Source organism: Delphinus delphis, chromosome 3 (genome assembly GCF_949987515.2).
Source record: "Delphinus delphis chromosome 3, mDelDel1.2, whole genome shotgun sequence".
Classification (NCBI taxonomy): domain Eukaryota; kingdom Metazoa; phylum Chordata; class Mammalia; order Artiodactyla; family Delphinidae; genus Delphinus; species Delphinus delphis.
Window position 1 is genome coordinate 133103750 of NC_082685.1, and position 25552 is coordinate 133129301.

The window sequence follows — 25552 nt, forward strand, 5'->3', positions numbered from 1 at the left end:
GCTGTGGGCAGAGGCTTACAATCAAGGTCTATCCTCCCTCTAGAAGTCTAGGTTCTAAAGGATCCATCCTTCCACAGAAAATGCTTGACCACCAATACGGACATACCTTCATTTAGGGGAACTCTGGGGATGTTACACCACAGCTGCAAATTTCAAATTTGCAAATTTCTAGGGGCCAGGTTTGTATTGTAACTGCCTGAAACAGGCCTAGTGTGGGAAAAATAGCACAGGCATAGCAATTGATTTTCAGCTACAGCCTCAGGGAAACAAGAGGGAGTGGTGAGGACTGTGGCAAACTAGAAATCCTGTGCTCTGTCTAATGCGGGCAGCTGCATTCAGCTTCAGTGGTTTAATGCCTCATGAAACTGTAGGCTCAGTAATGGGGACTTACTAATTTTTCAAGAACAGCTGGAATTTGATGTGAAATTATTAATTTTTAAGATCTGACAGACTACCAGCATTTGAGATCTCAGCTCTCACTTTAATGAATACAAGGTTCTAGTTTCAATTTGGTGACAGAATGGCCATTCCAGCATCAAGTGTCAACATATAGGGAAGTGTAACTAACGACTGCTACTGTGTAGAGTCAGCAAATCTCTACTTCAATTCTCTTTTCTTTTTGTGATGAATCTTTCTGTTGTGTTGAATCCTGTCTAACAATTATAACTATACCTTTTAGAGTTCAGAGGAATCTAATCTCTCTGCTGGTTTATACTGATGGAGGAAGCTAAGTTTCCAATAGTCTGAACTCACAAAACTGTTTAGTGTCTTACTCGGAACAGAGTGACCAGTCTCCCCTGCCCAGGTCAGCGTGTTAACCAGAAGAACATGGTGCCTATCCACATCCAGCTGAATTTCACATCTGTTAGGCTCTTTTTCCACAAACCTCAAAGAACATGTGCTAGATCAATTTATCATCCTAAAATTTCTATAGGGCCTGCAATATTATACATGAAGTAAAATAATACTAACTGAACTTTGGGGAAACTGCCATTCTTCCTCTTCCATGCTCACCATCACATTGAGATAACTGAGGGAAAAGGCATTAAAAATTACTAGTGATAATGGCTGGACTGAAGGCGGGTCAGGTGTAGGAAAACACTTAAGAAAGGCAGATCCTCCTCTAGAGTCCACTAGTTAGTTCCCAGGTTTGTGTTATCCCTGATTCCTCACAGCACTCTTCTTTCTCTTCCGGCAGACATATTCTCTAAGAACACATTTGAGGCTCAAACACTTTAATGTTGAATTTCAGGCAGCTTCTTAGCTCAATGAAGAAGAAACATCAGGGCAGTGTGTTGCTTTAAAGGCAGTTGAATATACAAGACATCATGGTTTTTCCTGACAACACAGGGCAGGTGGGGTTTGCATACCTCATAGGAAATGTGTCCTCTGTGTTGAACCACAGGCTGGGATGGTGAGCAGGGAAAAAATCTACAGGTGAGCAAAGCTCAGCGTACCTCTGTCATGATTTAGGCAGGATGCTAAAGGAAGTGTTATGGCACCCAGAGGACAGGAATTGACACTTGGCGGCTGGAAAGGCAAGTGGTCATTGTCCCAGTGTGTCAGGCATTCACAGGCAGGATTCGGTCTCACAGGAAGGACCAAATCATGCCTCGATTAGTCAGGGATTTGGAACGCACCTGAACCTATATGTGGAGAAATCAGAGTACTTGGTTCAGAGACCAAGACTGGGAAAAAAGGTGAACTTAACTGGATTTATAGTTCTGAAGAGGATTAGTATTGGCTTCCATTGGCCAATACCTGAAAGTTACTGTAGAGGATTGAATTGTGTCTTCCCAAGAGAGATGTTCTTCTTAAATCCCGGTAACTATGATTATGACCTTATTTGGAAATAAGGTTTTTGCAGATGTTATTAAACTAAGGATCTTGAATAAGATGATCCTGGATTTAGAGTGGGCTCCAAATCCAATGATTGATGTCCTTATAAGAGAAAGGGGGCTTCCCTGGTGGCGCAGTGGTTGAGAGTCCGCCTGCCGATGCAGGGGACATGGGTTTGTGCCCCGGTCCGGGAGGATCCCGCATGCCGCGGAGTGGCTGGGCCTGTGGGCCATGGACGCTGGGCCTGCGCGTCCAGAGCCTGTGCTCTGCAACGGGAGAGGCCACAGCGGTGAGAGGCCAGCATACCACAAAAAAAAAAAAAAAAAAAGAGAAAGGAAAGAAAATTTGAGACACAGAGAAAAGACACATGAAGATGGAGGCAGAGAGTAGAGTAGCTTCAAGCCAAGTAACACCAGGAGCTACTTACACAACAGAACCTAGGAGAGAGGCATGGAACAGATTCAGAGCCTCCAGAGGGCACAAACCCTGCCAATGCCTCGATTTTGGATTTCTAATCTCCAGAAGTGTGAGACAATAAGAATCTGTTGTTTTAAGCCAGATGGTTTGTAGTAGTTTGTTACAGTAGCCCTAGGAAACTAATACAGCTACCATGCCTGACCTCTGACATTATTATTCTCTAGATGTTGTTTTCCAGCTAATGTGAAAGAAGTATTTGTTTTAATCACCTTTCATTTCTCTTTCCTCTTTTGTTCACAGTAAAATCTATTTTTTTTAAGCTCTGGGAATGAATTAAAAATTAAAGTTCTATGGTTATAGTAAGAAAAGAAATCAGTGTCTAGATGATTTAGAGTTGGTCATTAACTGGAAAACATAAAAAATTAAATCTCCATTCTAGAATTAACTGCAGTATTCACTCAAAAAATTATTTTTCATTAATTTATTCATTATTCAACCCATTTCAATCAAATGAAATATTTACCACATGCCTACTCTGTGCTAGACATTATTCTTCTAATTACTTGGAAATACATGATGAATAAGAAAGACAAGGTGTCTGCCCTCTTTGCATATACATTTTGGTGATCTAGACAGGAAATAAACAATTAATCAAATAAGTAAATAATTCCAGGCTGTAATAAATTTTGGTGACGTCTCCATTTATTTTCCTGTACTCCCTGGTATTAGCACATTTTGATTCTTGGTTTTAATGGTCACTAATTGCTGAATAGAACGAAGGGAGAGTTCAAAACATAGCTATTTAAACTAAATCCCGTGATTCGCAGGACCCCTGTTGGATTTCAGCTCTATCGTGCCTGGTTATATCGGTATTTGAGCTTTGAATTCACACTAAATGGGGAATCAAAGCCATTTAATTGGCAACACAGCATTGTTGCTGTTACTTGATACATAATTGAAAATAACCTCAGTGGCAGCCCCAAAGCTTAGATGTCAGAAAGCTTGATATCCTTTCCCTTCTAATGCAAATCACTAAGGAAAGAGCTGAAAAATTGATCCAATGTTATATGGACTGTACAGAGGTGTTAATACCATGGAGACGTATTTCATGTTAAAAAGCTAAGATAGCACAAAAGCTCAGGAGTAAAAACAATTTATATACAGATATCAGAGTTCATTATCTTCTTGCTTATTTTTTTCCATTTGCCCATATATGGAGTAAGTAAGCTATTACCGTAACTCACAATATGGACTAGCTTCGGTTTCATTTGAGGTGACAGTGTGACAGATGTCAAGAAACCAAAGCATTGTGAGACAAGGTCTCCTCCCCACCCCTGCTGGCCCAAATATGCAGAGTTTACAACAGGAAAGGAGAGAGACTGTTCCATCACTCTTAAACTCTTTACAAGATCAGAAAAATTTAAAAAGAGGGTCAAACAGAGGATTGAAAGGGAGACTGACAAGTAGATTTTTTGGTGAGAGTAGTTGTGCTACTGTAAGGCTCCTGACCCATCTTTGGGAAAGGGTAGGGTGGAGTTACACTAACTCCCAGTGCAGTGAGAAGGGCTTTCAGAGGCCTCCTGGGGAGCACTGGGAGGCAGAGAGGATGCTATCTTCTTGAAAAACCCAAAAGCAAGGGCAGGGTTGACTTAGCTGCTTTGTTGGAAGAGCCAGGACAGTCAGTGATGTAGTGTTGAGAACAGTCCAAGAGTTTGTTGTGTCAAACGATGCGTGAGTATTTCCCATGCAGATGTGGACCACACTGCAGAGGTAGCCAGAAAGGGATCAACTTGGATTCTCTTCCATAAAGTCTGCAAAAAGCAAGAAAGTCTCAGCGGAAAGAGGCTGGATTTCCTGGTTGCCCGGGATCTGAGAAAACATCTATTTTAGTCCAAGGAAATGCAGAGAGGAATCTCCAAGGAGACTCAAGAGCACCCCATGAAATGTACTCAGCTGTAACATCTTCAGAACCAGAGGGAAGAACTTGTCAAGCTCAGCAAGACCTGTTCTATCCTTATCTTTCCTACTGTTCATTCTAGGGAGAATGCAAGAGCAGTTAGAGGCAGGGGGAGACAGCGAGCAGGGAGATGAGAGAAGACAAGCAAGCATTCTATTCCCACTTCAGGTTTCAGACCTCAGCAGAAGAGAAGGTTTAAACTGAGATTAGATTTTTCATTATTGCAGAGAAGTGAAAAACCTAAATTTTGCCTTGAGGCTGCTGGCAGTCCGTAGCGACTGTAGAATTGTCTGTTACCTGAGAGAGTGGAAGATTCACAGACCTTCAAAAGTTTTCATACAGGGGCAGAGGAAGAGTAGAAATGTTTAAAGTGATGCTTGGAGAGAGAATTAGAGATGCATTTTGATCACAGGTCCGTGTCATACTCATTTAACCTATTGGTTACACTTCATTATTGAAATATTTTCCATAGATAGAATTCTGGGATTTGAATCATTATAAATTCATTTTCTTTAATTTTTTGTGACATTCAAGTAAAAAAAATTTTTTGAGAAGTAATAAGATCATACAGTAATCTCATTAATACGTAACATTAAATGAAGTGTTTTAGTATTCTGACAATATAAATCTTCAAATGAGTCATAAAATATATGCTAATATGTACAGTATTTATACTCAAGTTCTTTCTGTTCTATGTCACTTATGAGGCCAGAAGGACCATTGTCAAAGAGGAATTGCAGGTTAATGACATGGTCCACCATGAGGGACTAGCCTGTATTTGCACATATCAGCCGTATCAGTTTAGAAGGTGGTTCCCTCGTTTGGGACATGCCAATTATTTTCACCAGCTGGCATATTTGTAAATCTTTAATTTTTATTAATATAAGTATTGGTTCCTTAAGTGAGTCTGCAGGAGTTTTGTTTCTTTTTTAAAAAAGTGAATCAGATGCAAACTATTATATATAGAATGGATAAACGATAAGGTCCTACTATATAGCCCAGGGAACTATATTCAATATCCTGTGATAAAACGTAGTGAAAAAGAATATGAAAAGAATGTATATATATATATGTGTATATATATATATATATATATATATATAACTGAATCGCTTTGCTGTACAGCAGAAATGAACACAACATTGTAAATCAACTATACTTCAATAAAAAAGTTGAATTTACATATAAAAATGAATTATTCCCATTAAGATATCTTCCTCTTTATTTTAGTGCAGTGAAGTCTTGGTGAAGTTCAGATAATGAAAAGAGAAATGATTTATTCTATTTAATAAATAATGATTTATTAAAGTTCAAGTACTTTAACTAGTGGTATACTCTGTGAGAATGAAACTAGCAGTACGCGGCAGCCCTTGCGCATCTGAGCAGCCCCGTAACCTGCACTCTGCTTCTTTCACTATCACGATCAGCATGACAAAGGAGTAAGACTTTTGTATACTTTAAAGTTAGCATGAAACATACTAGATCACATGAGAATAAACATACTTAATCACACTAGAATAAGATGTTTTCTCTCTTTTTAGTTTATCTAATACATTTTTGGTGGAACTGATTACAGGAGCATAATATCAGATGTAAGAGTCATCCATAAAGTAAGTGAACTCTGTAGAAGCAGAAGTATGCAATTCTTTTTTTTTTTTTTGTAAAAAGAGCTGTTTTATATTAATGACTTTAAATCCTTACTAAATTAGAACTATAGGGAGTGGAGTGCTGCAAGTTAGCTGCTCGTCTACAGAAAGATACCAATTCTAAGCTAATTAAAGAAGCTTTTCAATTTAGGTTCAGTGAATACATTTAAAAGTTACATCATATTTATCAAGTGAACATAATTTAATATGATAATTCAAAGAGAACTAGTTGAAAAGAAACTATTGTAGTAATCAGCTGGGAGGCATATTTTAGAAAGGCAGTTTAAAAAGTTAATTTATCTTGATTTTATGAGAAAATGATTCTTGTGTTTAAGAGTTGATCATTATTGTGAAAAGGCTTCCTCAAGCTTTTGCACATTTAGGAAAGATTGATGAGTATAAGACAAAAATTATGTGTTTTTATTGTAGTTAAAGGGAAAATCTGTGCATGTTTCTGATATAATTTTGCAGCTGTAGCTTGCTTCAAAATCAGGAGTTCAGCACATACATTTTGAGAGCTAGGATTCATTATTGTGCTATAAACTGATGTGGCAACCTTTTAAAAATAAAACATACAAAATGTTGTAAAATTCTTCTCTCTGTCTTTAAGTAGGTTATAATATCTGTATGAAGATTTCATTCCTGGTGCCCTAAAAATCATCATTATTTTTCATATATTTGTGTCTCTTACATTGTGAATTGTACCTTTAGACTTTTTTAGTGAAAATATTTTCTCTCTCAGTTTTTTATGATCTGGAAATTTGTATTTAAACTTAATTATTTAGAAGATTTTCACGAAAATGTTACCCTCTTGGAGACAATAGTTTAGAGAAAATGCCATGAGTATATTTTCCTTGCTGTGTGGTAGTAACTCATCAAGAAATTGTTAAAACTGTAGATATGTCTCCATTAAACCCTGAGATTAAAAAAAACCCATAAGATTAAATGTGATCTATGGACTGTGAATCATTTCTCCCTTATTTACATTATAACTCAATATTCACTTGCTTCATTTTTCTTTCTCCATTCAATTATTGATACATAATTTTCCAAGATATACAAATTTAAAGTTGTGACATCATTGTCTAACTGAACTCCCTCATTTCCACATCAAGTAAGTTGTTCTTAGTCTTATCTTTAGCTTCGTGGGGGCTGCATCTATTTTTTTTTTAACATCTTTATTGGAGTATAATTGCTTTACAATGTTGTGTTAGCTTCTGCTGTATAACAAAGTGAATCAGCTATACGTATACATATACGTATAGCCCTCCTGCGTCTCCCTCCCACCCTCCCTATCCCACCCCTCTAGGTGGTCACAAAGCACCGAGCTGATCTCCCTGCACCATGCAGCTGCCCCCCACTAGGTATCTGTTTTACATCTGGTAGTGTATATATGTCCATGCCAATCTCTCACTTCGTCCCAGCTTACCCCTCCCCGTGTCCTCAAGTCCATTCTCTACATCTGCATCTTTATTCCTGTCCTGCCCCTTGGTTCATCAGAACCATTTTTTTTTTAGATTCCATATATATTGTTGTTTATCTTTGCTTCTTCTGCTGCATTTAGCATCAAGTTTTGTGTATAGTAGGTTCTCAATAAATATAATTGAACAAAGGAAATTTAAATGTTTGCTTAATTTAATACTTTAGGTTATTGAGTTGGGAGAATTACTATTGGTTTGATTAGTAACTATGTTAGAATGTGTTGCCCAGCATATAATATTCTTTCTTCCATCCATTCAAAGAAAAAGATTCAGCGGTCACTTCTTATGAGCTGGGAACTGTCCTAGGTCCTGAGAATAGAGTCGTAAGGGGAAAAAAAAGATACGGTCATTGCTCTGAGGAACTTGATAATCTGGTGGGAAAAGGTAGAAATAATAAGTTATAATAGTAGAAGATAATTTTTGAACATTTATTATGTGCCAGGCACTGTACTAAGTACTCTTCATACATTATTTCATTTTACTCTTAAACTTAATAGTTCCATTCATTTATTTAACAAATACTTTTTTATTATTTTGTGCTAGGCACTATTTTCCATAGTGTTTTAGAAAAAATATATAGCATAAAAGAGCCTAGGGCATAACGGTAAGGAAAAGTGATCTTTTTTTAACAGAAGAATTGGGGAAGGTGTCTCTGGGGAGGTCATATACCAGCAGGAGTGAGAGAGTGACCCTTGAGTAGATTTGGAGGTAGAGTATTCCAGAAAGAGGAAGAAGAAGTGCTACCATACTGAGGTGGAAATGAGCTTGTTTTGCTCCAGAAACTGAGAGAATGCATATGGAGCTCCAGTGGATCATTTGGGGGCAGGGTTTGGGTTAGGGGATGGAGAGAGTGATAAAGTGTAAGGCTGGAGATATTGTCAAGGACCAGATAAGGTAGGGTCTTGTAGATGATAACAAGATGTTTGTATTTTATTTCAAATATGATAGGAAGCCCTTGGAGATTTTGATCTGGGGAGTATTGTGATCTCAAAAGCCTTCTCTGGCTAACTCCCCTTTCCAGTATCCCATATGCCTTAGTTTGTCCAGACGTGCACTTCTTCACCCCATTATTTTTTCTTGTCTTTCTCTTTCTTACAGTAAAATAAAGAGATATATGCCTATGTTTATAAACTGGAAAGGATTCACTGATTTCATCTAGTATTCACTTAAGCCATCTGAAAAGAAAGAATTTTTTTGTGTTTTGAAAGGTCTCCAGTTATGAAATGAATTACCTACCACTCTCATGTCAAAGACAGATTTTATTTTTCTATCTTGAGAGACTGTGTCAAGGATTCCTGATTCTAAATGGTATTAGTGTCGTAGTTCATAAAAATCAATAGGAAACTCATTCTTTACTTGTCTAGGGAGACCAAGCTCTTCTCCTTTAAGTCACCATGAGTTTTCAGATATCCTCCTGCCGTGTGGCCGGAATAATGACCCTGAAGCAGAGTTCCAAAGCCAAACATTTGCCCAGAAGTAGTCAGAGAAGGAGCGAGAGCCTTACTTTGAGAAGAATTGAAGAGAAAGTAGAAAATCAAAAGTAATGACAAAGAATTAAGAGGAAATGAAGCAGAGGTCTCAATTAGAGGGTAGCCAGAAGGTGGGAGAAGGCAGAGCCCAAGAGGAGAGCAAAATGAGACAGGAAGCAAGCTAAATGCTGACAACAAGAATTGCAAAAGAAATGTGTATCGGAAAGAGGATTTTTTTCCTGAAAAGATGAAAATCAAAACCACAGAACACTTAATCATTGATAATGGAAACACTAAGGTCATGAACAGAAAGGAAAATTTACTGACAAAAGATTTCATCATAAGCTGCAAGGAACTGGGTAATCAATGGGTAAACGTACAAGGAAATCATAATAAAACTGGTCAGAATATTTGCAAAAGTAAAATTGAGATTTCAAGCTGCCTCCATTCATAAATGGAGGCAGCTCCCACTAATTATCCTTCAGTTCTGATATTTCATCTGTTTTGAGTGTTTATGTTTCACCTTGTATTCTTCAAAGGTGAATTTTATATCCACCTTTGCAATGTGAAATATCCTCATTTGTTTAATGTGTTCTTATCTCTTTGAATCATATAAGCTCTGATTCAATTAGGTAGATGGTGACTCCTGGGTTGCCTTCAGATTTATGGAGACATATTTATCATTTTTAAAACAAATCAGATAAAGAGAAGTCTCCTCAATGAAATACAGTAATTTATCATTTTCAGGAGAGGGAAATTTGTTTGTTATTTTATTACTGCTGTGATTCCAAATTATCTTACAGGTGTTTTAGAAATCTGTCTAGATCTGATAAGTTCTTTCTGTTTGGAATAAATTGATTCTCTCCTCCCAGAGAGGATAACTGTGCCATATGCTCTGACCGATCTCAGAGATCAGTAAACCCTGGGAATAGGAATGTGAAATACAATGGGCTATTGAATTTAGAGGAAGTAGAAGCATCCTCGAAGGAGATAGTTTTTTAATGAGCAGATGATTATTAGTTATTATTTTAGACCTTTGGGCTAATCCTAGAGGAGGCTATTAGCAGGTAATGGATTAAATAAGGTGACTCATATTAATAGTTTCTTTAATATGAAAGAAGAAAAATTGCCCATGGTAGATCAACTGTTGTCAAATCTCTATGTAGTACATGAAATGCTCTTGAAAGAGACTGAAGGCCATAAACTTTCTTTTGATTAAATGTGAAAGACTCTGAGTTTCTTTTCTTTTAATTGGAAGCACACTCTTAGATCTGAAAATGAAAATTTAGAGCTGAAAAGATGTGGCTGATGAAGAAACTAAAGCTCTGGGAGAGTGAGTGGCCTGTCTGAAGTCTTATACCTCATTGGTTTTACTCTGGAGTGAAAACCTGGGCCTCTGAAATATATTCTGTGTTTTTACTGTTTGATCCTTGATTATCTTTTTATCTTTCCATTCATACCTTAGCCTATTGAACTGAGTGTCATCATGCTTTCCTTGTGCCAATGTGAAAATGAACTTCCAGTGTTACATGAAAAGAACAATAGCGAGTATCAGGGAAGAGAGGTATAAGGAGATTAGAGAGGTCTGCAAATTGGTTGATGCTATTAAATACTTTTAAAAAATGAAAGTGTGGTAGACACATAGCAATATGTGTTTATTCCCTTTGCTTTTCAAATAGAAAAATATCTCCAGCAATCAAAAAACAGTTGACAGGCAGTTGTTGGCAAGTTCACTGAACACTTAAGAATCTTCTTTGTATTTATTTTTCAGGATTCTTGAATAATCATGCATAGTAATTGACTCTCTTAAATCCATCCTGTCCCCTATTTACATGAACATTTATTTCTAGATATTAGCATTACAGTGGTTTGCCTGTTTCCCGGATGTAACTGTGTCACTGAAGGCCCTCTTTGGAAAGCTAAGCTAAGCCATCACGGCCCATCTGGGGAGGTACAAAAGAGGACAATACTACAGCAGTCCAGTGTTGCTTAAAGAAGCCAGAACAGTAGAAGCTCAAGGGATTGTGCCCAGAGCATAGCATGGGCTCTGTGTTTAACCCCACAGCTCATTATTGGACAGACACCCCCTGACTGTGAGCAATTTTTGTTCCTTGAGGCCTGCTGATACTGGCTATGGTTCTGTCATTGATTTGAACATAATCTGCCTGTTGCATCTTTATTGGATTGCCATGATTCATTTAAAAGGAAATGTTTTTCATCCTTTCTGACTGGCTTTCACGGTGAGGTGTGGTGGCTAGGGGGTTGGTGAGCAACCTAGAAAAAAAAATACTTTCAATGTTGCTCTTGAGTTTATGGCTGGAAGGGAGAACAGCTAAAACACATTAGTCCTTTCGCTATTCAGAGGTTTGACTGCTTTAGCTAGGGGGCCTGGATTCATGATCCATTTTCTGTTTCCTGTCCAGCATCTATTTGATGCAATATGCTCCGTGTCTCTTTTCATTAACTGAGACCTATATGATGTCAATTGAGAAAAACAGTAGCTGATGTTATGAAGTACGCACTGTGGCATGACAAAGATCTGTTATAAAGGCCTTTTACTTTGTTCCATTGTATATTTTGCTATTGTGTTTTATGCCTGCAGCTTGGGCATATTGAGAGAACATATTTCAGCTGGGCCCTGCTGGGTTTTTTTAACTTGCCTTTGAAATGCTAGATAAAAGTGAGCTCCAGCCATGGCAGACTTCTGACATCAACAAATGCGGGACAAGTACCCCACCGAGGCACATAACAGTCATGCAAACCCTCTGCTTGAGACCAACCTGCAAACGGAGGCATAATCTGCTCTGAGGGTGAGGTTTGGATTAACTTTAGTGTCACCGATAAAGCACCCTTGATGATGACTGTAAGTTATATCCTGCAACGAAGTGTGAGAAGCCGCCATATTAGAGGGCCCCCAGCAGATTTGGTTCAGAAATGGGAAAGGTGACACAGTGTGCTTAAGAAAAAAGGAGGAATATGAAGCTTGATTGGTAACTCAAGTCAAAATGGATATGGAGTTCAAAGACTCAGAAACCCAGTACTCTTTCACCTTTCTAGTGCTCTTTAAGACCAGATAATACTTTATCCCATAGTCCCTTGGACAGTTTGAGATGAAGTTTAGTGCTTTGTATCTTATTAATGGGAGAGATGATAGGAAGCCTAACATTATAGCTGTAATCTCCACGATGCTCACAAAACAAAATTAGAACCCGGCAAGTGGTTTGAGGGAAGTTACAGAGCTGGAAAAAGATCCCAGCTTTAATGAGCCACACTAATTGATGGAACTCTGATTTGTGTTGCTTTTAGTAATTGTATTTTAATTACTAAATTAATTGATAAGTACTATAAATGGATTACAAATGCATTATCCACAGTAGCATGCATAAAGAAAATGACTACTAAAAAAGGTACACACATTAAATTTATATTACAAATACAGAAAGTTCAAAGACAGCATAATAAGCAATTACTTATCAAGGACCAACAATTGGCATCACTACTTAAGAACATGAATGCATTTTAAAGCCGAGTAATTAACAATATTAACTTAACCTGATTAGCATTTCTTTCACAATTTTTGGAGGGGTGTAGAAAGTTTTTCTAAATGTCAAAAAAAATTTTTTTAAGGAAAATCTGGATATTCCTTAATATTTATAAGAACAATAAGCTCCTGACAAATTGTAGCCAATGTGTACTAACAACTCAAATTTCACGACTGCTCAACAGCTGCTTCCATATTATACAATTCATTCAAAATCCCTTTAGGGGAGGGTCACTTAATCCCCTTAGTGTTGGATCTATAGATCATTGTGTTTAAATATGTGGGTCTATTGTTATCAAAAACTACACAAAAATACTTTAAACATCATTCTGTTTCAATCATGATGTCTTTAGTAAGAAGTCATTCTAAACTCTACACTATTTGTAAAACTAGTCCACGAATGAAGATTTAAAAACCGTTAGTTGTCTCATTTCTGTGGAAACCTGCAGTAATATACACTGATTGCTGAACTCGGGGAAAGTAGAATCAGAAGGTACCATTATGAAGAAGACACCTCTATAAACTATAAAGATAAATTAGCTGCCTGAAGTAACTGTTTTTTGTTAGGTTTATTATCCGTGTAAAGTAACTTTCTGTACATAAAGCCCGGCTTATAGGCAATGAGGTACTAAAAGGCTACTTTCTCTTTTCCCAGAAAATGCTTCTATTAAGGTGTATGTTTCTATTTGTATGAGTAAAATTGTGCCAAACTGATAGTTTCTAAAAATTGCAGATACCAGTAATGGTCTACTATTATCACTGGTCCAGGGGTATAGCATCAGCATGGCTATTCTTCTGTGAATACCTTTGAAACTGACTTGAGGCTGGCTATTAAAGGGGATACTCTCCTGAGTTCATTGGCAGCAAGAGGTCCAAATGGTGGGAAAAACAAAACGAAACTGAAATAATCAGAAAGTAAACATCTAACCAGTTCGTTTAAGGTCAACTACATCAAAATTTAAACAATCTTTATAGATAATTTATTTTAGTTTCCTTAATAGGGAAGAAATTAAAGGGACAGAGCTAGGGATTCTCAGAAATCACATTTCTAAACCTTGGTTATAGAAACATCATTATTGTTATTATTTAAGTGACTCTATTCTTAATTATTTATGACATTGTGTGTAGCAAACATGGTGTATTTTTATTTGAAAATAGACACTTAAACATTAAGGCTTCTCAGAATTTTGTGGTAGAAAATTCTACGTGGGTAACTAATAAAGCCCATGGCTTTTAAGTAGAGTTCATTACCTATTGTCTGGTTACCCAGGGGTGGCCTCTTGGTTGTGTATGAACCCCTAAAATCATGTGTAAAACTTTTTTGCATGTGTACCTTTGTCTAGAATGGGGGTGTACAAGTTTCAACAATTCCTCAAGACTTCTGTGACTGGTAGGTAAAACTGCACAGCTGCCACAGATTTTAAAGGCTGGTTCATGAAACCCTGGGGATCCTTAAGACCCTCCTAAGGAGTCCAAAGTTCAAAACTGTTTATGTAATAATGCTAAGTCATTATTTGCCTTTCACTGTGGCATGGTGCAAGTTTGAGGGTAGGTAAAACTGATGGCCCCTTAGCACAAAATCAAACCACTTACATGAAATTATACTATAGTCCGTGTATTTTTCACTGCCATGCACTCACAGTTTAAAAAAAAAAGCTAATTCAATTTACAGATGATGAAGCATAAAAGTTAATTTTATTCAATCTTGACCACTGAGTATATGTCTTCTGAATATTCTGTGCGATAAAATGAGAAGAAGGTATCGTTTGTGGTGATATGGAAGTATGATGGCTGTCTCAAAGAAAAACATTTGTGCAGTTATTTGAAAATAGAAAGGAGCTTAATGAGTTGCCCTTTTTCCCCCCAAAGCACCATTTTTTTTCTTTAAAGAATGGATGACAAACTTATAGTTATTCAGATTTTTGTATTTGAGACATACTTTCTGAAAAGCGAATGAAATGATCCTGTCAAAAAAAAAAAACGACTGGAAGTATATGTAGCCAGTGATAAAATTTGAGCATATAGAAAGATGCTCAAAATCATATGTCACTGGGGAATTGCAAATTAAAACAATGAGATACTACTACACACCTATTAGAATGGTGAAAATCCAAAATACCGACAGCACCAAATTCTGGTGAACTCTCATTCATTGCTGTGGAAATGCAAGATGGTGCAGCCAGTTTGGAAGACAGGTTGGCAGATTTTTTACAAAACTAGACATACTCTTACCATATGATCCAGCAGTCATGCCTTTTAGTATTTACCCAAAGAAGTTGAAAACTTATATCCACACAAAAACCTGCACATACATGTTTATGTAAGCTTTATTCAATTGTCAAAATATGAAAGCAACCAAGATGTCCTTCAGTAGCTGAATGGATAACCTGTGGTACATCTAGATGATGGAATATTATTCATCACTAGAAAGAAATGACCTATGAAGCCATGAGAAGACATGAAGGAATCTTAAATGCATATTACTAAATGAAAGCAGCCAACCTGAAAAAGCTACATACTATGTAATTCCAACTTTATGACATTCTGGAAAAGATAAAACTATGGAGACAGTAAAAAGATCAGTGTTTATCAGGGGTTGGAGGGAGGTAGGGATAAATGGGTGAAGCACAGAGAACTTTTAGGACAGTAAAAGTATTCTGTATGACACTATAATAATAGCTACATGTCATTATACATTTGTCAAAATCCATACAAAGTACAACACCAAGAACAACCCTAATGTAAACAATGGACTTGGGGTGATAATGACGTGTCAATGTAGGTTCATCAATTGTAACGAATGTACCATTGTGGTGCAGGATGTTGATTGTAGGGGGGAAGGTATGCATGTGTGGGAGCAGGAGGTATATAGCGACTCTCTGTACTTTCTGCTCAATTCTGCTGTGAACCTAAAACTCTCCCCAAAAATAAAATCTATTAAAAATCACTTATGGGTGAAAATTCCATACAAAATGCCATACATAATAAAAAATTGCATACAAAAGATAGAATAAAGAATTTTAATGAATTAAGATGCAAAAATTCCTTGATATGGTTATAGATTCTGCATTGCAACTGATTTTTAGGAAACTACCACTTAGTGAGTTTTGTTGTAGTAGCAAAAAGAATATCCACAATTATATGAAAAATTTATTAAAATATTTTTACAACAACAGATCTGTGTGAGGTCTGATTTTCTTTATTACTTCAACCAAAATAACATACTGCAACAGATTAAATATAAGTGCAGATGTGAGAGTCTAGGTACCTTCATATAAGACGCATGTTAAATTTGAAAAAAATAAAAGTAAAACAATGTCATTCTTTCCATTAATTTGTTTTGAAAAGTGTAGCTATTTTTCTTAAAACTGTCATTTGTTTTACATGTAAGATGTTTGTTATTGTCTTTTAAAACTAAATTAATTTTTAATGTGGTTAAATATCAGTTGGTAGAACCCACATGAACCAAAGCTCTTTGAGGTCCTCAATAGTTATTAAGAGTATAAAAGTGTCCTGAGGCCAAAACATTTGGGAACCCTGAACTGCAGTAGAGTGAGTAATGCCTCTTATATGAATCAGAGTCTGTATTTTAATCACTGGACTTCATATATCTAGATTCCTGGTTCCTCATTCTCTCAATGACTTGGACTTCTAGAAATTTAACAGTTGGTATTAGTTTGCCTAATTTAGTTATACTCACCAATGTTTTATACACTTGTTTCCCAAGCTGCCTGGAATAAGTTCTGTCCAATTGTATGGCTGTTTATTCTGCTAACTTTTTCTACCAAGAAAGTATGTGTATCCTTCTTCAAATTATGAAATCCAAAGGTTAGTGCTTTTGGAAAAGTAAATCTTATTTTTATGTCTCCAGAAGGATGATGTATCTCCTACTTGTATCTTCTACTTAGTATATAGGGTCTACGTGCATATTATGAAGATAAATAAGCATTAATGTAAATTCAGTTGACTAGTTTATATCATGGAGCACAATATATAAGGAGACAAAATTCTACAGTTTATACAAAATGAGCACAAAATCTAAACAAATGACTAATATGTCAGTCACAGTCAGTATTAATATGTATGTTCTGACCAAAAGTAAGGACTATTTTTAGACAAAATACATCATGCATTCTACAGGATCATAATAAAAGATGTGCATTTTTTTCTAGCCACCTTGATTCAATTTAATCACTCTAGAGTTAAAGGGAAAATAATTCTAATGTGAAACTATCCATTTAAGATTTTCTCTTTATTGTTAATGAACCACAAGAGCACAGAAGGCCCAGATGAGTCTGAGTTCTCCTTCCTTCCTCAGAGAGCCTAAATGTTTTACAGCATTTTTTCATTTGGTGACTGTGATACCATATGAGCTGTGCCTGTTGGGTCAGGTTCTTAATGAAACCAACTTTCAGTTCAAAAGCATTGAACTTTATCTACTAATCAGTCAAATTGCCCCATGTGGTCATTTAAGGTTAATGTATTTTTCCTATTTCATGCCTTTTCTGATTTCATTTTAGCTTGGAGGAAAAGTTACTCCAGCATATTGTTATTATTTTTTGTGTGTGTGAGCTTTCCTATCAACATATTCTGAAATAACTGATTGATAAATACTCAGTAGAGCATAACAGAATGTAAGTGATAGAGTTGATCTTAAGTTTCTCCTAGGCCAACACCCGTATTTTGCAGGTAAGGAAACTGATGACACGTGACTTACCCAGAGCCACAGAAATAATTAATGAGCGTAGAAGGAGTAGAATCCAGGCTGAAATCTGTTTACCATTTTTATTCTAAACAGTGATTATTAGATTAGCTGTGGAAAATACTCAACATTTATTGGAAAGCATTGTTGGTAAAGATAAATTTTAGTTTTAATTAATAAACAAGTCATAGACATAGACCTAGATTTTAGCGTGACGTGGAGTGTACAAGCTTATCAAAATGTAAGGGAGACGCAGCTCATGGCTTGTTTTCAAATGGAGAGCACTGCATGTGATGAACTGAAATGGTGCTTGGCAATTGTTAGAAGCATTTTAAGTAAGGCTCCAAGCAGAAATAGCTGCTTCAAACTAAAAGAGCTTTAAACTGAATAGACTTACCACTTAGCACTCCAGCGTATTAGAAGCTGCATCCTTCAGACCAAAAGCAGCCTTTAGGAGCAGAGATACAGAGAGAGAGCATAGTGCACTGTGATACAGCGCTGCATGGGTAGAACCACCGTCTTCACATGATGGAAGGTAGCAGAATCTTCCTAGAAGACAAGGCTTTGTCCTCGGTAACTGTACTTGAGTCAAGTGCATGAGAACTAATTAAGACGTAAAAATAAGAGTTCTCAAGTAAGAAGTGAGCATCCTTATGCAGCCGGACCTCATGGGACAACAGTAGTACTGGAGCCACAGAAGAGTATTCTGGAGGGACTGCTCTAGAGACCATTGCCTGAGCCATGTTTGTTAAGGGTTTCATCACCAATTCCTTAATGAGGAGGAGATAGATATAAGAATCTACTGTGTATTTTTCATATTCACTGTCCATAAATCTGATACCAAAGTATATAATGATCACTGTAAATGTGGGCTTAGGTATTGTCAACTGAGCCTTCTGTTGTGAAAAACTCTTCCAGTTTTTGAGGTAGATAGATAGTTATTGGATTGGATCAGTGGATTTGTCTGAATATTTAATCAGAATTCTGGAACTTAGAATGGGCAAAGAGAGCAGCTAGGCCTGCCCATTCTGAATCATTGGCCCAAGTCCTCCTTATATGGACCCCTCCCTAGAGAATCCAATTTGTTCAGTGTTATCTCTGTGAAGCTCTGCTGCAGTGTTAATTAGTCCAGGATTCATTGTTTTGATAATTTCTTGCTTCGGCAGAATATCATGAATTGCAAGCATGCAGAAAACTTCTTTTCAGTTTGCAAAGAAACCGCTCAATGGAATCTTAGCAGAGGCTATTTGTAATAGTCCAAGAAGAACTTCCTTTTACATAACAAAGCATTATTTCCAAGATTTAATTTTCTCATTGCTTTTCATTTTCTGTAAAGACTGTTTGATACAAAAGGTCAAGGTATCAGCAAAACATAGACAGATTTTTGCTGAATGACATAAACCTGTCAGAATGCTGAGCTTTGATGTTCCATTAAGTGATCGATTTAGATTACTGACTTTTGGCTAAATGCTACTCAACCAGATAAGGTCAATACCTGTTAGTTCATTGGTGGAATAATTAATCAATCAATACAGGATGCTTGAAGTCAGGGAGAATTATTGCCAGGCTTGTATCTCCGGCTTTAGTCACAGAAATTATTTAAAAACATCCTTTGCAGCGTTAACCCCCTCGGTGCAGGGTTTATTGTAACATTTTGTATTCAGGGAAGAGGAAGAAAAAAATTCCAGTGAGCAATACTTCTTGTAACCTTGAGCTCCCCAGAAGGAAAAGCCTCTAACAAGCTGAGAGCACCATCATTAGTTCTTCCTTTCACATCGTCGCACTCTGCTCGTAAAATAATTACATGCAATTTTTCTATTTTACAGTTGGACCACATGACTCCCTGTTCTTTCGCACAGCGACTCACCACTCCCCCAGACTGCCTGGTTGAAGGCTGGAACTGCTCACCTTTAAACATCTCAGCTGGAGGCTTTTATGGTGGCTGGTTACAATATTTCCTAAGAGCTAAAAAATAATCCATCTGCTTCATAGAAAAATTCTGTCTCCTCACTATTTTCTCTTTCCAATGCAACCAAAATTTTTCTTCTTAGAATTGCACTAGGCCAGGATTCCTTGTATTTTTCAAAGTTGCAAAAGTTGCAGTTTCCTTGAACTTGTAGGTTTGGGACAATTCATAATACTTCTTGCTAGAGGTTAATTACTGATTGGTTCTAATTATTTGCTGGTTCTTATTCTGTGGGATCAAAGCATCTTTTCTGTATAATTTACAAACTACTATTAATTTTTTGCAGAACTAACGATAATGCTTTTATTCATTTCTATAATTATTACATGTTTAGTATGACCCAGGCATAGTAACAATCTTTGCTATCAAGGAATTGAGACATTTAATCAAGATTTTGGTCTTTTCTGGTTTTCATATCACTTCTACATCTCTTCCTCTATTTAATGCTTTCACACCCTGTGAAGTGAGTCAGAGAAGGATTATTATTGCAATGTGTCAGTTAGGAGAAACTAAATCATGTAAGGCTTATTTCTTTCAAAGGTCACTCATTTAGCAAATAACTTGGAAACAGAATACAGAATTTCTAGGTCTTAAGAATCTAGCTTGAACAGTAATCAAGACAGTATGGTACTGGCACAAAAACAGAAATATAGATTAATGGAACAGGATAGAAATCCCAGAGATAAACCCACACACATATGGTCACCTTATCTTTGATAAAGAAGGCAAGAATATACAATGGAGAAAAGACAGCCTCTTCAATAAGTGGTGCTGGGAAAACTGGACAGCTACATGTAAAAGAATGAAATTAGAACACTCCCTAACACCATACACAAAAATAAACTCAAAATGGATTAAAGACCTAAATGTAAGGCCAGACACTAGGCAGAACACTCTATGAAATAAATCACAGCAAAAAATCCTTTTTGACCTATCTCCTAGAGAAATGGACATAAAAACAAAAATAAACAAATGGGACCTAATGAAACTTAAAAGCTTTTGCAAAGCAAAGGAAACCATAAACAAGACAAAAAGACAACCCTCAGAATGGGAGAAAATATTTTCAAACAAAGCAATTGACAAAGGATTAATCTCCAAAATATATAAGCAGCTCATGCAGCTCAATATCAAAAACACAAACAACCCAATCCAAAAGTGGGCAGAAGACCTAAATAGACATTTCTCCAAAGAAGATATACAGATTGCCAACAAACACATGAAAGGATGCTCAACATCACTAATCATTAGAGAAATGCAAATCAAAACTACAATGAAGTCATCACCTCACACCAGTCAGAATGGCCATCATCAAAAAAAATCTACAAACAATAAATGCTGGAGAGGGTGTGGAGAAAAGGGAACCCTCTTGCACTGTTGGTGGGAATGTAAATTGATACAGCCACTATGGAGAACAGTACGGAGGTTCCTTAAAAAACTAAAAATAGAACTACCATATGACCCAGCAATCCCACCACTGGGCATATACCCTGAGAAAACCATAATTCAAAAAGAGTCATGTACCACAATGTTCATTGCAGCTCTATTTACAATAGTCAGGACACAGAAGCAACCTGAGTGTCCATCAACAGATGAATGGATAAAGAATATGTGGTGTATATATACAATGGAATATTACTCAGCCATAAAAAGAAACGAAACTGAGTTATTTGTAGTGAGGTGGATGGACCTAGAGACTGTCATACAGAGTGCAGTAAGTCAGAAAGAGAAAAACAAATACCGTATGCTAATACATATATATGGAATCTAAAAAAAAAAAAAAAGGATTCTGAAGTACCTGGGGCAGGACAGGAATAAAAACGCAGATGTAGAGAATGGACTTAAGGACATGGGGAGGGGGAAGGGTAAACTGGGACGAGGTGAGAGAGTGGCATGGACATATATACACTACCTAATGTAAAATAGATAGCTAGTGGGAAGCAGCCACATAGCACAGGGAGATCAGCTCGGTGCTTTGTGACCACCTAGAGGGGTGGGAGGGAGACGCAAGAGGGAGGGGATGAGGGGATATGGGGATATATGGATACGTATAGGTGATCTACTTTGTTATAAAGCAGAAACTAACACACCATCGTAAAGCAATTATACTCCAATAAGAATGTTAAAAAACAAATAAATAAAATAAAATGTTAGGTAGGAAAAAAGAAAGAATCTAGCTTAAAACTACTGACAAGTTTTGCTCAGGTGATATATACAATACCCCTAAAATGGTATAGCATGTCAGTCTTTGCCAGCCATTAGATCCCTTTGTGGGAAATCACTCTTTGTTCCCATAAAAACACAGGAAGTAGAGAAAAAGAAAAGAAGAAAAGTTAAAACATTATTACCCATCCTCAATAACCATACTCAGCTGAGCTCTGCCTGGGTGAGCTGTGAACACTGGTGTCTGCACTTTGTCCACTTCCACACACCCAGATCACCCACATCAGGAGCAATCACGAGCAGTACTAAAGGGCCTCCTCAAATGAGGTGACAATATCAGCTTTAGAGTTGCGGTAGGAGTGGGAATTGAATTTCTCAGAGCCACCAGTAGGCTAATGAGAGAAGTGACATCAGACATGCCTGGCCCGTGGCTGGGGAAGCACTGTATGCAAATGGGTGTACTAGGAAACAGGTGTGCTTGCTCTTCTCCAGAGCGTTGGGTGGGGTTATATAGGAGCAGGCTGTGCCCCACTGAGCTGGACTCCTCAGGAAGGGCTGGAATTTCCGTCTCCATGCCTCCCCACGTGCTTTTCTAATAGCTAGGTGAATTGTGACCCCTGAGGTGTGGTGCTTCGTTATGGTGCTTAATCTGAAACACGTGTTTTAGGTTGATTTCTCTGGAGGTGATCTGGACTCTGCTATTCCTGCCATTCCTAGGTGCGGTCTGTCGTGTTTTCTTTGTCAGGGTGTTCTGTGTCAAATCAGTACTGCAGATGTAACCGTGCAATTTCTGGGCCTTAAGAGCATGGCAGTTTCCACTAGCTGACATTCAGAGCACTCCCTCTGGAGGTCCTACAATGACAGGTAAGAAGCCAGACCACCCTGAGACCACCGTGCTGGAGAGGCCAAAATTAGATATTTTGGTCGATGGTTCCAGCTGAGTGCAGCCTTTTAGCCATTCTTGCTAAGTCATCTAGCATGAAAGTGGAACAGTCCTGTACACTATAGAGCAGGCAGTCCACCAATTGACTATGCTACCGCCTGTCCTCAGTCAGTGCCGAACAGAAGAATCACCCAACGGGGTCTGCTTGAATTCTTGATTTACAAAATTGTGAGTGAAATAAAATGGGTGTCATTTCAAGCCACTATATTTTAGGGTAGCTGTTACACAGTGACGGGCAACTCATAGATGGTTATGAAAGGAAGTACTGGTGGGAGAGTGGGGAAGTGGGACAGGAAGAGGAAGGAGTTAATATATAGACTCCATTAACAGGCAGGTGCTGTGGGTAGGTCAGCCTCTGTTCCCCTGGGACCTCTGGGCGCCAAGTGGAATGCAGCTCAGGGTTGAGGGCTGTTGCTGGGCTAAGACTCAGCATTCCAGCCTGTTCTGCTCACAGGCCTAATGTGCTTCTGAGCCTAGAGAAAGCCTTCAGACAAGAGTCCAGTGGGTGCCGCAAGAAGCAGAGGGTTTGCTGAGTACCAAGGGGAAGGGTGGGACTGGCAGAGTCTTCCACAGCACGTATGGTCTTCAAAAGCAGTTTTAGGGAAAGGATACCCCTGTTGCTTCTTGAGCCTGATTTTTCTGCCAAATATAGAAATGATTGCAGGCATATAATCATTTTTATTCCCCACTCCTAGGGACTTAATTACTCAAGGCCCAACTCAGATAGCTTATATCCCTAGATACTTTCTTTGACCTCTCTAAGCAAAATTAGTCCATGTAATCCATGATATTCTAAAATGTGTCTAAAGCACTGAGTGTCTTATCACATGTTGCCATAGTTTAGTGTCAGTCTGCCTATCCCCTGACCCCCTCCTCTTTATCCAAACCCCAGTAGGGAAATAGACTGACCATGTCTTATAGACCTTTTTAATTTACCGTACTGGAGCCTAATCTAAGGCTTGAGAAGTGACACACAAGATGCCTGAGGCTTGTTTACCGTATTATTGAAATAAATTTTTCAGTTGTCTTATATCTTTTCAAAATGCTTATATCTTATCAAAAAGAAGGCAGGATATTTCCTATACATTCTAATTTAAGCATGTTTCTAATAAAAACCCACTGCATTGAGTGGACCATATTTGTTTGACAGATGTATTCTAGTGAACGAGACACACAGTTAGCAACAAAAGTAAAAACAAATATTCTCCAAGGTTCTTGGTGGTCTGCCAGTTCTCATGAGGTGTTTGGTGAAATAATAGTGATCAAAACATTGCAGGGCAGTTTAGATCCAAGGAAAATGTGCTCTAGGCTTCTCCAGAGAAAGTTCTTTTTGGCATATCTCTAAATATTTTTGAATTATTAGTTCAGGTAATATATGCATTAAGAAAGTATTATTTGAAAGACCATTAATGTATTCCTTGAGAGATTCCAAACTCCTATTAAAAAATAAGAAAAAAATTCCTATACTGTCAACATGTTGGTAGTCATTTCTCACTCTTTAGTATATAAATAAGGCCATTTTGATTGGATTATTCTTGCAACACGGAAAATAAAGTCATAAAAGCCAAGGAGAGGGCCTTGGCTCTTTATTAATTTGTGATTAGGATTCCACAAGTATCACGGCTAAAAGCAGCGTGCCCGTGACTCCTCAGTACCCTAAGCTGGGTAGTACTAAACTTTCCAAAATGGGACCATCTGAAAGCAGTCTTCTTTTTTTTGTCCCATTATTAATATATCTACTTTCAAAAGACAGAGAAAAATAACTCTTCCTCATCCCTCCATTCACCTAACAAACTGATGCAAAGCCCCAATAGGCAGCGTTCACACAATGTCCTGGAGATTCCTCCAGTCTCCTCTGTGTGTCTCAGCATGTCCATTTCTCACCCTCGTGCCGTGGCTCAGCCTGCCTCCTTGCCTAGATTTCCTTCTTCCAATTCAGCTGCTGATTTTTGTTCACTAATAGTCATTTCAGGCACCATCTGGTGCAGAAGCTGGATACAGTGAGATGATATGCCTCAGTGTTTTCATAATATCCTTGTATAACTTTGTACTTACCACATTTCTTACAGATTTTTTTTACATTCTGTAAAATTCACCCATTGTAAGTATATAGTTCAATGATTTTAGTAGATTATAGAGTTGTACAACTCTCACCATCACCCAGTTTAGAACATTTCTATCACCCCATAAAGTTTCTTTGTCTCATCTGTCAATTTCCGCTCCCGCATCCAGGCCTAGATTGATCTCTTTCTGTCTCCATAGATTTGACTTTTTTCCCCCCTGCATTTCATATACATGAAACCATACAATATGAAGCCTTTTTCATCTGTCTTCTTTCACTTAGCATTTTTTGCATGTTCACTCATACTCTAGTAAGTATCAGTAATCTATTCCTTTTTATTGTTGTAGAGTGTCCCATTGTATAAATATACCACATTTTGTTTATAAATTCACCAGATGGTGGACATTTGATTTCACTTTGGGGCTATTGTGAAAATGCTGCTATGAATATTCACATAAAATCTTTGGGTGGATACCTAGGAGTGGAAGTGCTGAGTTGTGTGGTAAATTTATATTTAACTTTGTAAGAAACTGTCAAACTATTTTGCACAGTGGCTGTATCATTTTACATTCCCACAAACAAGGCAGGAGGGTTCCAGTTTCTTTGTATCCTTGACATTTGCTATTGTTTGTCTTTTCAGTATAACCATCCTAGTGGGTGTGAAGTGGTCTCTCATTGTGTTTTAAATATGCATTTCCCTAATGACTAATGTTGTTGAACATGATTTTAGTGTTCTTCTTAGGCATTCTTGGTAAAATGGCTGTTTATATCATTTGCTTATTTTTTGAGTTACTTGTCTTGAGTTATTTATCTTGAGGTTGTCTTATTATAGAATTGCAAAGATTCTTTATATATTCCAAATACAAATTATTCATCAGATATATAATTTGAAATATTTTTCCCCAGTCTGTGGATTATCTTTTTATTATCTTTTTTAAAAAATTAATTAATTATTTACTTTTGGCTGTGTTGGGTCTTTGTTGCTGCCCATGGGCTTTCTCTAGTTGTGGCGAGCGGGGGTAAATCTTTGTTGTGGTTCACAGGCTTCTCATTGCAGTGGCTTCTCTTGTTGTGGAGCACGGGCTCTAGGTGTGCGGGCTTCAGTAGTTGTGGTGAGCGGGCTCCATAGATGTAGCTCACGGGCTTAGTTGCTCTGTGGCATGTGGGCTCTTCCTAGACCAGGGCTTAAACCCTAGTCCTCTGCATAGGCAGGCAGATTCTTAACCACTGCACCAGCAGGGAAGCCCTTATTTTCTTTATGGTGTCTTTTGAAGCACTAAAATTTAATCACATTGTTTAAAAGAAAAAAGTTGTTTCATAAGTCAATCATTCCTGCTAATATTGGGTTGGCCAGAAAGTTTGGAACGTT

General features: G+C 37.5%; 1 long non-coding RNA gene across 1 annotated transcript in view; it reads left to right on the forward strand.

Annotated features, from left to right (window-relative positions):
* The window catches only part of LOC132423592 (uncharacterized), a 187452-nt gene that overhangs the window by 142868 nt on the left and 19032 nt on the right, over positions 1-25552 (forward strand). The window lies entirely within an intron of this gene.